This window comes from Talpa europaea (assembly GCF_964194135.1).
Source record: "Talpa europaea genome assembly, chromosome: 4".
NCBI classification, from domain to species: domain Eukaryota; kingdom Metazoa; phylum Chordata; class Mammalia; order Eulipotyphla; family Talpidae; genus Talpa; species Talpa europaea.
This window is the reverse complement of record NC_140070.1, coordinates 125,137,690-125,152,760: the sequence shown is the minus strand read 5'-3', so window position 1 is coordinate 125,152,760 and position 15,071 is coordinate 125,137,690. Positions and strand designations below refer to the sequence as shown.

Here is a 15,071-nt window from a genome sequence, read left to right as displayed (position 1 = left end):
ACATACCATTATGTAAGGAAGTCCATGGCAGGACGATCCTGGCTAATAACCTTAGTTGTATCAGCAGCCACTGCCAACTCACTCACCAACAATAAAACAGTGAATCTTTCTAGCAGTGGCTTTTTCAGATCAGATGAGTTACTCCCGCTGAATAGTGATGGTCATTTTCCAGTGAGCCTTACTCAAATTGCAGACATTTTTATTTTATTTTATCTATTTGTTTGTTTGTTTGTTTATTTATTTATTTATTTATGCAAGCACTGGGTACAGTCAAAAGCTGGGGAGGGTGAGAGAATTCACCAGAGTGGGGAACAGAGCAGGCAGACTGATGAAATACACTGCTGAGGGGAGCAGCAGGCACAGGAGGAGAGGTCTGCATGCCATGTGGGACCCTCGCCGGTGGCTGGGGATCCAACTGGCGCTGCAGAGGCTGAGGGCAGCTTTGCAACCCAGCGCTCAACCACTGCACCACCAGGGGAGGCCCTGCATACTTTTTATAAAAGCAAGTAATTTATACAGATTATTGCTGTTTAAAGCCACTGATATTTGGGGTAATTTATTATATAGTAAAAGGTTGCCAGTGCAATTATCTTAGAATTAAAACTAGATAGATAATTTTTGAAATCCCCAACTTGCTCAAAGGAGCCATTATAAACTCTTTATAATTTTACTTTCCTGGGCCTCCCTGATGGCTCAGGGTTAAAGAAACTGCACTATTACCAGCCAGTGCAGCACAAGTTCAATCTCTGACCTTCCAGGGAGCTACCCACATGGTGCAGCAGACCTCTCCTTCCCTGCTGCTGCTCCCCTCAGCAGTGTATTTCAGTAGATCTGCCTGTTCTGCTCCCCACTCTCTCTAGTGGGTGCTCTCAACCTCCGTACCTCTGGCTTATACAACCCAGTTCTTATAGGCATAAATAAATCTTTAAAAATAATAATTTTTCTTTCCTACCTTTTTTATTAAAAATAGAATGCTGGGAGGATGGTAGTATAATCTATTTTAATAAAGATTTTGCTTTAAACACATCAACATATGCCAGCAGTGTCCATAAAATATTGATCCTGAATAATAAATTATGAGGTTTGTCTTAATAGGATGAATAATTTCTACCAATTAAATGAAATATGTTTCTATTATTCTGTCTACTTCACATAAATACTAAAGGCATTTGAAGACATGTGTGTGTATACACACACATCTAGTTCAGGTACTTGTATGACAAAATGAAAGGAGAAACAAAGAAGTAGTGATCAAATTATTATATTTTTTCTTATTTCTGAGATTAAGCCTTTTGTATTTTTAAAATTTCTCAAATTTAATGCCTCTTGTAATTGATGTATATGTTCGATTTATTGTTTACTTCCCCCCAAAGCTTTTAAATCAAAGGAATACTTCACAGTTGAGAAATCTTTGTGCATCAGAAGAATTTTCCATTTATTTTCAAACTGAAATCAATTTATATAGGGAGAGATATCTAATATCTGCTAAGAAATTTTTCAAACATTTTGTGTGAATAGCAAATACAAATGGACATATATACCAGTTTGCATAGGAGATGAAAAATGAATCACAGCAATATTTTTATTTGTTAGGATAAAGCCTTTATAGCCATATATATATATATATATGTATATATTTAAGTGTGTGTGTGTGTGTGTGTGTGTGTACACAGCATGCATTCCGTAGAGCATGTGGTGCTGATGAATGTTGAAACCAGACATTTGGGTTCAGAGCCCAGCTCTTCCACGGTAGCTATGTAGCTTCGGGGAATTTTGCCTACTGTGTAGTTGGTACTGAAGATTAAATGAACTAATATTTGTGAACCACATGGGAAAGTACCTAGATATAGTAAACATTATGGAAGTGTTTGTTATATTAAACACAACTAAAAGTCAAGAAGAGGGAGCAAAAGCTAAGTATTGAGGGGGGGAATGAAAAATAGAACTGACAAAATTGTAACAGGGTTTATTTAAGCAGCTGTTGTTCATTGATATTAACTCCTTTTCTATATATATAGCATCTCTGTAGCAAGTATGAAGTAGGTGCTTTGGGAAAAGTTTTCAAGTCTTAAAAAGTTCCAAGGTCTAAATATATATGAACCTTTTTTGTATTGCAGCAAGTTGTTCTGTTATGTACACATTTTAGTACAGATGGCTATTTTGAGAGTGTAAGCAAAACTGGTTATAACAAATGAATTTTGTATTCCCAAGATTTGTTTTTCTCTCAGTATGTTATCATTTTGAGCTACATTTTTGGAAGCATATATGACAGGTGTACTTACCAACTGTGCCTGAAAGAATTATGTTTTGAAAAAAACTACCACTGCAAATCTCTAGTTCCCTGTCCTTTCTTCATGTTGAAATTATTCCTGCATGAATTTGTTTACTTCATGTTTCTCAGGTGTATTTATTTATAATTTATACCAAGACTACTTCCCAAATGATTTTAAGATAGCTTTTTAAAATTCATGTATAATAAGACAATTAAAATAAAAATAGCTCAAAATCTGTGAGTGTCTGAGAGGGTGAGGTTCTCAGTGGAAAAGTACATATAACTAAAATCTAAGTGATTTATCTTAAATTTAGTTTGAACTTCCTGTTATACAAGATAATAAAGAATACTGATTAAAATAGGAAATATTCCAACTTAATTGGAGCTGATAACTCTTTTTCTAGTTCTAAACTCTGAAGTTCATTTATTGCAGTGTTTGTATCTGTTCAGGAAAAATACCCTCTATAGAGCTTTTACAAAAACTGCAGAGATGTTCTTCATATCCCAACCCACCCTTGAAATAGCAAAGCATGTACCTTGCCCATGTCATTCAGTGAAAGTGTTAGTTGGTTTTGAGTTATTTTGTTTAATTGATGAGACTTGGGTAATGTGTTCCAGATATATTGCCTTCTGTATTAAAGAGTGGTCTCCCACTACTAGTATTAGAATCACCAGACTATTTGTTAAAATACATATTCCTGTATTTTACCTAAAATTTTCTCAGTCAGATTCTGTGGGATCAAGTTATTTTAATCAGGCTCCTTAACAGATTGTATGAACACCAATGATGGCATGTTACTTTCTTAGAAAAGTAGACTTACAGGAAGAGGTCAAAAGACAATATATAAATGCAAGAAATTTTAAGTTTGACAACTTTTGGTATGCAAGGTTTTACAACAAATATTTGATTAATTTACCTCAGATTCTTTGTCATCTAAAAAAAATAGAGGGTTGATACTCATTTTTTTAATGAATTTTTTTTAGTCTTTTTTTTTTTCAAAGATTTATTTGTTTATTTATACAAGCATTGGGTACAGTCAGAAGCGCGGGAGGGTGAGAGAATTCACCAGAGTCAGAGCGGGGAGCAGAGCAGGCAGAAGGACCAAAGTACACTGCTGAGGGGAGCGGCGGGCGGCAGGAGAGGTCTGCACGCCATATGGAAATATGATTTAGTTATCTAACTCTAATAAGAAATTAATACAGCATTTGAGCTTTGGGATCGCCTGGTATGTTTGACTCCTGAATGCTTATTGAATATGGTGTCTCAAGAACCTTAAATTCTGGGAATGAGGGAATCTGGGGATCCTTCTGCTTCTTAAGTAGACACTTGAACAATCCTGCTGTTTTGGGATGTGGACTCACGCCCATCTTAGGACATTTGGAGTTCTATACTGAAAATTAAGTTGTTTTTGGCCTTTTCTTTTGCCAGCTTAGAAATAACTTTCTTTTTTTGTTTCTAGTTTCAAATCTGAAAGTGTGATACCACCATTTTTCTTCCTTGTAGTCAGGATTGCTTTGGCTATTTAGGGTCTTTTGCAGTTCCAAAAGAATGTCAGTACTTGTTCTATTTCATTGAAGAATGCCATTGAATGTAACTTTGATAGAGTATGCATTGAATCTATGTATTGCTTTGGGTGAGATGGTCATTTTTGATAATGTTGATTCTTACATTCCATGAGAAAAGAATCAAATTTCTTAGCTAAGAACTTTAATTCTCTGTTTATTATTTATTTTTGTATTCTAGCTTCCAAAATAGTAATATTGTGTTTTCTTTCTTCTTTTGTTCTTGTGAGATGTTGACTTGCATATGCTCTATGCTGTAATTTTAAGGGGCACTAGGGAATAATGAGGATTACTAATAAAGGGTTTTGATTTGACTTCATTCTTCTAATATATAAATGCATTCTTTTTAAAAAATAATTAGTTGGAAACTTGATTCACACTCATATTTTAGAATGTTATTAAAATGTGCATATATTTTAGCTTCAGCTGAAAATAATATATATATATATTCAGAATTAGCCCATGCTTTCCAGAGTTTCAGATCCAGTTATTTCATTGTCATTAAAAATAAATAAATATGTGGATAGATAGAAAAATAACTAAATCTATAAATAAGCAAATGAATAGATATATCAAGGCCTACAGAAAAAGTGAGTCATGAATAATGGATGTTAATTTTGAAAAGTGCTGTATGGTAATCCTTGTTGCAATGCTCTTCCCAAAAGTTTCCAATTATTTTATATTTTTTCTCATAAAGCCAATACTTGTGACTTAGATGTATGCATGAATCCACTGCAGGAGTGATAAAATTAAGTTTGAACGTGCATGGAAGCTTTCACCTAAATTCAGTATAGGCACTGAAAGTAATTATATTTTATCACTCTACCAATAAAATATAGATAATTAAGGAAAGAAGTGGTATAAATTATAAATTTAATTTAAAATTACTTAACATACACGGTAAAGATATGTATATATATATATATATAAACATGTAACATATAATACATGTAGCATAATATATATGCATGCATATATAATACATGTATTATATATTATTATATACATGGAATATATATATTAATGTGTGCTGTGGCTGTATAGCTTTATAACAGACATCTAGTATACCATGCCATGCGACTCTTAGTAATTAGAAGGATCTTGAGTCTTTGAAGACACAGATCCCATTGCTTCTTATTTTGTTTAGGTCTGTTGCTACCAGATGTGTGATTAGGGAGCTATAATAACCTAAATTACTTTTTCATTGACTTTCTATTGGGCATAATTCCATTAATTACAGAAAAAAGAAGTAGCTTGAGACAGACAACTTCTGATGAAAAATAATAGAAGCAATATAGGATAGTGACCTACAAGAATGGTAATCTGAATTATTTTACATGCTACCGCAATTCTACTTCTAATTGCTAATGCATCTTAACTACTCTAATTTTAATCCAGAGATAGCTTATAACTCTCCTGTCCTATCAGATGACTTCCAACTTGTCTACTCTCACTTGTGCGTGCTCTTACAGAATTGTCAGAAAATAATAAGGGAAAAGAAGATATCAAAGATTTCCTGCTACTTTGTTCACAGGGTCATTTCATAAGTCAGGAAGACATGGTGTTGTTTTCAGGGCTATTCAACAGTGGTCTCTAATGATGCACTGAACCATAGTAATTGTGTGTGGTTTACAATTTACCTTGTATTCTATTATTATAGTATTACATCTCTATGATTATACACACGAATAAGATGGCGGTCCATCCTCAAAACTTTCATTAAACTAGCCTATAAAATCAGAAAGTTATTCAAATAGAATAATGCCCCAGTAGCCTTATTTGACACTTATTGTGAAAGCAGACAATTGTTGCAGTCTTTTCTCCAGTGGAGAAAGGTAACACCAGGAGTTTGAAGCCTAGGATTGTTTCATTAGGCAGGTGAGTCCTTTAACTTCTATTGCCTCTATTTTTGTATTTTAACCACAGAATCTTGGCTTGCTGCTAGTGTCCTTGTGAGCAATGGCTAATGCAAGTGATAAAATATCCAATGAAAAAATCCAGTTATATAGAAGTAATTTAAAGTTCAGAAGGATACCAGATTAAGAGATATGTGTTCTCATATTTAATGGTGATATATGTTATTTAAGTGGATTTAAAAAAGACATTTGTATTATAATTTTTTTCAAATAAACAAGTGGCTTATTTTTTCAAATAAGCAAGGAGTCTATTTGCTGACTCCTCTTTTTGCCAAAATGTCAGCTCTGTGTGAGAACTGACATGAAACCGTAACCATCTACTTGGTGTATACAAGGGTATGTAGAAATATTAACCATGTGGGAGTCATTTAAAAAGCATGTAAGTGTGACCAGAATCATTTAACACTTAGAACCTTCCAGAGCAGCAGTTTGAAAAATAGCCTTGGACCACAGTGTCTCCTTTGCAAGCTCACACATTGGGTTTATTCTGTGAAGTGGACATTGTGATGCCTCGATCCCTGATTCATGCATTTTACATCATTGCTAACACTGAATCTGGATGTGTGTATGGTTGTTGCATATTTGTGACTTTCTGGGCTCCTCTTAGTGCCCCTTTTTGGAGGTTGCCTTTTCTTTACTGCCATCATTTGCCTGCTTATATTGTATGTGTGTGGAGTTACATATGTGTGGTTATATATTTTGTTAAAATTCCTTATTATATTACCCCAACCCAATATTGATCTTGCAGGCAATGTGTGCAATGCGATGCCTGAAGATTATTATATGTTTTGTTCTGAATTTTCTTATTTGTATTCAATTGATACATAAGCAGGTTTTTTCTCCTGTATTCTTTTTTATTTAAGTAGGTCTCCTGTCCTAAGTATATTGCAAGAGAGAATGTGGTCTATGTTTTAGTAAAACAAGTAGTTATTCTTGCCGTTCTGTAGACACCTCTGTGACACAGAGACAGAGAGGCAGGTGAGTTATGTTCCACTGTGTCAGCCCTAAGCTAAATGGAGCTTTATCTTTTCCACACAGTGAAAGCATCTAGAAGGAATGCAAAGGAGTTTCCATTGTACAATGAATCACTCAGTAAAGTCAATTGGCATTCATGGAACAGTTGTTTCAGATATCACATTTATTGGGACAAAAGCTGGTTATCAAAGAAAGGCAGAATACCACACTAGCTTAATCATACCATTATTTTCATTCCAAGTGAAAAACATATTTGAAATCCCATTAAAGAATTTTGATGGACACATGCATTGAAATTCATGTTCCCCAACTTTCCCATGTTATATTATAAATTTCTAAACATTTGCATTATTATAACCTACAGAAAGTTATCAAAACTATTAAATTGCCTAGGTCATTGAGGATTAAGCAATTATAGTAGATTAATGTGAGGATGCCATTTGAGTGATCACCTCTGAACACAATGCTTCATATACTAATTCAGCTTTGCAACCCAGAAATAAAACCAAACAATTATATGTGACCAAATCTGCTTTTAGGTATTATTTTTACCTAAGACACAGTTAAAATGCTTAAACCTTACTCATAGTTTAAAATGAGGAACCAGGACCAGAATACATCATATCATTTACTATAAATTCCTCATGATGCTCTTTTTGTATCTGAGTCTTCCCCAATCCTTTCTATTCACATTACACTTGGAGGTACCATTATGTGTTGAAAGAAGTTTGGCTTGATTCCACACTCCATCATTTATTCTTTGTGTGTTCTCAAGTTAATGATATTCTCTGGCCTTGAGTTTCCTCAGATATAAACCATTAAAGTGTAAAAGTGCTTATAAAATATTATTTTAAGAGACCAGAACCTAAGTATATGCAAGTAGTGTACAGTTATCAGTCCATTGACAATGAACATGCCTTTCTTAGATCTGCCAGTGGAGATGGAGAAAAGTGAAATAATTAAAGAAATATTCAGGTAAACAGGATGAGGGAACAAAAAATAGAGTAGTAAGTTGGAAAATGTTATAGTGTCTCTAGGATTTGAAGGGAAGAAATTTGGTTGATGACTATATTGTTGTAATATTTAGTATTTATTAAAGTCTTGCCACTATGTGTCTTAATAAAATATTTCAGAAGGGGAATTGATATCAGGGAAAATAAGTACCTTTTCAGACAGTCCATGTAGGTTAAATGGGATCATCTGGATTTGACTCTAATTATCTGACTTCAAAGTCCAACTACCCATCATTAGGTACCACAGAAAACTATGTGGTAAGAATATATGACTTTTATACCACATGGTAGTAATGAGGGTATTGAGCACTAATAACCTAAAAGCAATTACTTTTAGGTTACTAAGTTTATCTTCTACCACTGGAAAAACACATTTTTTTTTTGATAAGCTATTTGGCATATGTGTTTCTAGAACTATTTCAGACATAAGTCTTTGTTGTGATTAGAGAAATCAGAGCAAAAAGCTTTGTGTGCAATAGCATTTGGGGTCCTGGTTAATCAGAGGAGAGCAGCTTTTTTACTTACTAAGTTCTGTGGGTTGATTGCTGAAAGCAATTGGTTTGTCACAACTCAAATGACAAGACTCAAGCTCGAGTTTGTACATAGTAAATTCCCTAATCATTTCACTCTTTATTGTATGGTTTAAAATTGTTTCCTCTCCCCTAAGGGATAAGCAAGCTATTTTCACTTAGCCCTACTTCTAAATGAACTCTTTCAACTCCTATGCATTCATGTCAGAAAACATGGGATCTTAAAAAGAAAAGTATGAAAGGACTGTCCAACTCCAAAATCAGTCCTTACAGGATCTTAAATGTTATGCATTAGAAGAAATGATGAACTAAGATGCAGAGATATGCTTTTAGACATGCTTTTGCAACATTAAAAAAATTAATCTTGCTAAGTCATTTTATCTAAGTTTCCAAACATATGAAATTAGGAGGTTGTATAAGAGATGGTAATTTTCACATGAAGAGATGGTAATTTTCACATGTAATTTCCCAAGACCTCCTCACCTACCTATGTTTAATTTCATAAAATATATTAATGTATGGCAATATGTTAATATACAATGTTATATGACTATGACAATTATAATCTCAAAAAGTAAATAAAATTATTAGAAATTTATTTGCAAATTAAGGTTGATTCAGAACTTACCCATGTGATCTATATTTCTTTCCAAATAGTTATATTATTTCCTATCCTGATTTTTTTCTTATAAAATATTAGATTTCTAGTTCTACATGGGAAATTGGAATTTTTTTTTAACCACTAGCATACAATCTCATTAATTTCTTTTTAAGTTGTCTAATATCTATATCAAATGGTGACATTTGTTAATTTCTGGAAAATTTTTTGATTGACACAAAAAAGGGGATGCTACTGGTATTTAATAGGTAGAGGTCAAAGATGCTGTTTTATATCCAAAAATGCAAAGTAAAACCATGTAGGTTCAATGAAGAATTATCTTCTCAACTGTCAACAGTGCCAAGGTTGAGATATCCTAAGCTTAAGTATATATGTTGGCGAAAGCACAAATTTGCAAGGGAGGCTTATTTTTGTAGCAAACATTATAAGGAACATTGAAGGGAAAAAACAAATAAATCATTTAATCAAACCTCAAAAGATTAAGTGATAGTTATAAATACCACAGTTTCTGTGGAAATATTCAAAGGACTATTTGAAGAAAAATGAACTCAAATATAAGAATATTCATGCGATAGAGAGCCATGAGTTCATATTCTGATTTTATCATTTGTTAATTACATGACCTTGGACAACTTTTTTCTCTTTTTAAGCCTCAATTCTTTCATCTGAAAAGGTGTTTAATTATATCTACCTTGCATAGCTGAAAGACTTACAATAGAGCAATAAGTGCTTATAACAAAGAGCTATTTAAAACTGACACATGACAAGAATTATGTTAATGATGATTTTAGTGAGTAGTATGGTTTTATTAAATGATTTACTTCAAAAATTCTATGAATCAAATTTTTGCACAATTTTTTATTTACTTATTAAGGTTTCATAGTGTAAAAGAAATACTGAGATATATTTCTGTTGCATAAAGAAACTGGAGGAGAAAATAGGGCACAAACAATTTTTCAAAAAGTTTTACCCATTTAAAAAATATATGGAAAATAATTATATATGCTGTAAAAAAAGAAAGTACTTGCATACATAGAAACTGGTGCCAAAATAATAAATAGCATAGAGAAGATACTGTAAAGAACTGTGCTGAACAAGAAAAGTTCCTAAAGATATTAAAACCACCCACAAATGAATCAGGAATAAAGCTGTTGAAAGATGAACTAGAAATGTATTGGTAGTTGAGCTGGGAACCATTTCAACATGTTCCATTTCTGAACATTGACCATTTTATGTGCTAATATGTCCTGTAAATGTCCATTTCTGTAGAAAATCTTCATGTGTGGAACAGTAACTCCATGGATACATGAAAGCCAAACTCCTTGCAAATAAGCAGTTTAAATTCTGTAAATCAGTGCTATTCTTTTCCATTATGAGCAGTCTTTTTCCCAAAGGAATCCTGCCTGATGAGTAGGAGTGCATTGTTTGAAAGAACTGAAGAAGTACTTTTTAGGTGTTTTTCCCCTTTACCAAACTGTTGGGAAGATGAAGGAGTATTCAGCATGAGGTATGCTGTCGTTATATTTATTCTGGGTCTTTTCAGCGCTGTAATTTATTTCTGTGCCCAAACAATATAAATTGTTAAAAAATGTACTTTTCCACAAAATAAAACAATTGGACTAGATCCCTACTGAATTATGCATATAACTTAGCTAAGAGAAAGGCAGTTTCTAAATAATAAAAATCACATCTTTTTGAAAAAAAAACAAAATGCTTAAAATCTTTATCATTTCATTTGCAAAGGCTACTCTCCTAATTGGACCTGAAATGAACATTTAAACATAATTTCAGTGATTCCCTGAAAGCTCACCACAGCTTTAATTTAGAGCTGATTATATTCCCCATCCCTTGTCATTTTTTAAGATGATATTCCTTATGGAAATGAACACTTAATGGAATCAGCATCTGTTTTTTAGAAATACAAAATCACTTCACTGAGCATGTAGATTATTCTCGAATAAGTATGGCCAGATCACCTCTTTATGAAAAAGAAATGGAAACAAGTTCTCTCAAGCCTCCACAGGTATTTGAATGGAATCCTCAGAGCCACCATGCAGGATAAGTAGAATTTTTATGTGAGTGATTCATGAGGATTCTAGCCATAGAAAGGCTAACCTTGTTCAACTAGTGAGTAGATGGTCTTAGTTTGAATCCAAATGTGAAGGTCATCAGGGTTTCATCTCTTCCCTCTAAATCAACGCTGCTTGCATTATTTATTATTGATTTATATGTGTTTCTATTTAAACTCTCTCCAAACTGCTTTAAATTTCCACTGCTAGATGAGCTCCTCAATGTCAGGAGTCATAATGTGCACATCTTTGTGATAATAAAATATTCAGTATTAATGACAGGCATATGGTTAGTCCTTCTTTAAAATATTTGTTGAATAGATTAAGTAGATTTTCGAAGTGCATCTCCCTCCACTTGCCAAACATAGGTAGTAGAATGGCATACCTGTCAAAGCACTTAGATATTCTGAAGATCAATGTTATATAAATGCATGGTTATATTCCTAATGAAGTGACAAGGTTTACATAATTGACACCAAAGACTTCAACATATTTAAATAGTTTATAACGTCTCTCTGCTTGAATCACCCTTCAAAAAAAAAAACACTGTAGAAATAATATTTTAGAATGACATGAGAAAAATAAAAAAAAATGTATTTCTATTTTTATATTAGATAACATAGATTTACAACATTATATGATTCAGTAGGATAGGATCACACCCTTCAGGTGTATGTTACCGCATCATGCCCACCAAGACAACTAATTTCCTCTACCATAATCCATTGTGTGCCCTACCACTTTGCTTCCTCCTTCCTACCCCAATATATAGCCTAGTTCTGTAGTCAGAGTTCTAGGATATGTTATTGGTTTGGTTTTATCTGACTTTTTTTTCTTCCTCTATATGCCACAATTAAGTGACACCATCTGATAATCATTTTGCTCCTTTTGACTTAGCATAAAACTCTGTAGTTTCATCCATGTTGCAAAAGTCAAAAATTTATATTTTTTTGTAGCTGAATAGTTTTCCAATATGTATGTATACCACATGTTCCTAATCAACTTATCTGTTTTGGGGCACTTAGGTTGTTTCCATAGATCAGCTATTATAAAGAGTAGTGCAGTAACTATATGAGTGAATTATTCATATTAATGTTTTAACATTCTTTGGGTAGACACCTAGGAGTAGAATTGCTGGATCATATGGTAGATTATTTTTTATATTTTTATTGGGGCTAGAAAAGTCTACATTCCCATCAAAACTGTAGAGATTGAACTCTTTGGGTAAATTTTCCCATAACATGAAGTTTGCTATATTTTCACCTTTTTTTTAGTTGTAATTGGTATTATTTTCTACCCCAATGATATTATAATGGAGTGCTACACAAACACTTGGTTGATATGCCTGACTTCTTTCTGTAAATACCTGGAAGGTAGAGACTGGCTTTATCTTTGTATCTCTACAGGTGATTAACAGGTGAATTCATACTTTAGGATATGATCATATCATTGGGGGTTCAAAATGTTACATACTGGAAACCCTAATCCCAAGTTTTCTGTCTCTTTTTTTTGCTTGAAAAATTTATTTTAGTGGTATGTTATGGGGTAATGTTTTATATTACTTTATTTTAACTAATGAATTACCTTTTTTGCATCTTTATTATTTTCTCAGTATAGGATTTCTCCCCTAAGGTGTGGTCATCCTAGCTCTCTCACAGCCAAAGTACCCATTGTCCTCTACCATTTCTCCTAAATGTCTCAAATCTGAGTTTCTGATAAATAATATCATTGGAGTAGTGATATTAAACCCTTGTTGACAGTAATAATCAGTGGGAATAGATAAGCTTAAACCTACAGATTGTCTTTTTAAAAATCACAGGGTACAAGTGATGCAATTCTGAACCGAGCCATAAACTTTGACCCATTCCCCCCCAAAATGTGTGACATTTTAAATGAATTATATTCAGTAAGAGTTAAAGCTGCACTATGATGAGAGTTGAAAGCATGCTTGATGTATTGATGTTAAAACAATTTATTGTTTTTGAAGGAAATTGTGTTAAGCACAATACAGTTTCACTTTAATCAGAGGGTGTCAGAGTTTAAGGATCTTTCTCCTGTACAGAGATATGATTAACAGATCAATCATTCGCTAACAGGGACTCTCCTATGCTGCTGTCTTTCTTTGAAAATGGTCCCAGTACTTTTTGGATGTGTCATAGATTCATTATCATCCTGAGGGTGAACACTCAGCACTAGTGAAAAAAATTTTTTTAAAGTCTACATTTGCATGAATACTAACTAAAATGATAATTAAGATGAACAGTTTTATTCATTTATAATATTAATATTTTTATGGTCGTCATTATCAATATATTTTGAATTCTAAAATCTTTTTTTTTAATTTCACTGTAAGAATTACTGAAAATAGATCTAAGCTCTGATTTCAAGACCGCTCAGAAGCAGAGGAAGAGGATGAGGGTGAGAAAGACTGTGGACACTATGGTGGTCAGAAAACTGCTGACCGTACATGAGGGTAGAAATCCTATATTGTAAAAAAATAAACAAAGATGTTTAAAATAAATAAATAAAAAGAATTACTGACAGTACATATTAACAAAGACAACACTCATTATCCTAATGTTAAAAACAAATGTTATCTTTCTGTTATATGTTGTTCATAATCAATCCTTTTGCGCATATTTAGAATTTGAAACTTTTGGACTTAAAATACAAAATTTAAACAACACACACACTTACTTATAATTAGATTATACTTCAGATGTATTTGATTCTGATTTTTCATATGACAATTAGATTGTAAATATCTCCATGTCAATAAATATAAAGGAATATGTTAATTTTCATGGCTTAATTTTCATTATCTGTGAGGCTATAACATTTATTATTGGTTGGAAATTTTTCTGATTTTAATATTTTAAACAATGTCTCAGTGGAATACACCACACACACACAGAGACACAGATATTCAACCATGCACATTCACATATATGACTCTTGTACTTCTCTGATTATTTCTTTGGGATAAATTACCACAAGTAAAATTGTAGTACTAATAGTTACGCACAGTTCCTTTTTTAACATTTTTAAAAATTACTAATTTTACAGAAAACATGTTAAAATATAGAGATTTCTTCAACATGTCTCACCTAACTGCCTTTAATGTTAACATAGAGTATAACCACAGTACACTATCAAAACCAGAAAATCACATGGGTATATTACTATTATCAAAGTGAGCCATTAATTGAATTTCACCAGTTTTATCTGAAATAGCTTTTCTGCATCAAGATCTTATATGGGTTCTCACATTGAAATTAGTTATTCTACTTTAGTCTCCTTCAATCTGTGACACTTTCAATCTTGCTTTGTATTTCTTTATTTTGGCATTTTTGAGGAATATCGGTTGTTTTGTAGAATGGTCCTCAATTTATTTTTGTGGTTTGAATGGACTTGTACTTTTTTGGAAAGTGAAACAAATAATATTATTCCCTCCACAGTGCATACCAATGAGGGTTTTGCGATACCAATGTGCCTTATCACCACCTACGTTTTCCTCCTTGAACATGTGGATACCATTGTGTTTGCTGAGTTTAGCCACTGTATTGTTGCTCTATTACATTTTGTAATTCCTAAGTATCTTGGAGGATTTCTGGAGCAAATATGATTTTCTCATATTTTTGCTCACTTATTTTGGCATTAATGAGTGAATTTTGTTTGCTACTATCATTACCATGTCTCTTGCCGATTTTGTTTTCTATTTTCTTTTTATTGATGCTATGCCTTTAAAAGTATTTGTTTTTTGCTTTTTATTATGGAATATTTCAAAAATTTAAATATTTGGTGAACAACAACACATACCTATTCACTTCCAACCTGATTTAATAGGTTATATCAAAAAAGATTATCAATCTAATTATTGTCATTCTAATATGGTACATTAAATTAGAACTCTTATTTTCATACTTTGTTTTCATATTTCTTTAGAAATGAAATGTAACTGATACAATTTCCTTTATCATATCCTTTTACTCTCCTTCCCTGTCTGGGAAATATTTACCACTTATATACATAAACTATGTACTATGCATATATGTTCAATCATATATTCTATAAAATATTATGTATTCTAAATTTGTATCTAAACTACATCATA

The 15,071-nt window shown here is 32.6% G+C and overlaps 1 protein-coding gene across 4 annotated transcripts in view; it reads left to right on the top strand.

The window, feature by feature from the left end:
• The window catches only part of NLGN1 (neuroligin 1), a gene marked incomplete at both ends in the record, with an annotated part of 650,884 nt that overhangs the window by 40,682 nt on the left and 595,131 nt on the right, over positions 1 to 15,071 (top strand). The gene's annotated exons all lie outside the window — the stretch shown is intronic.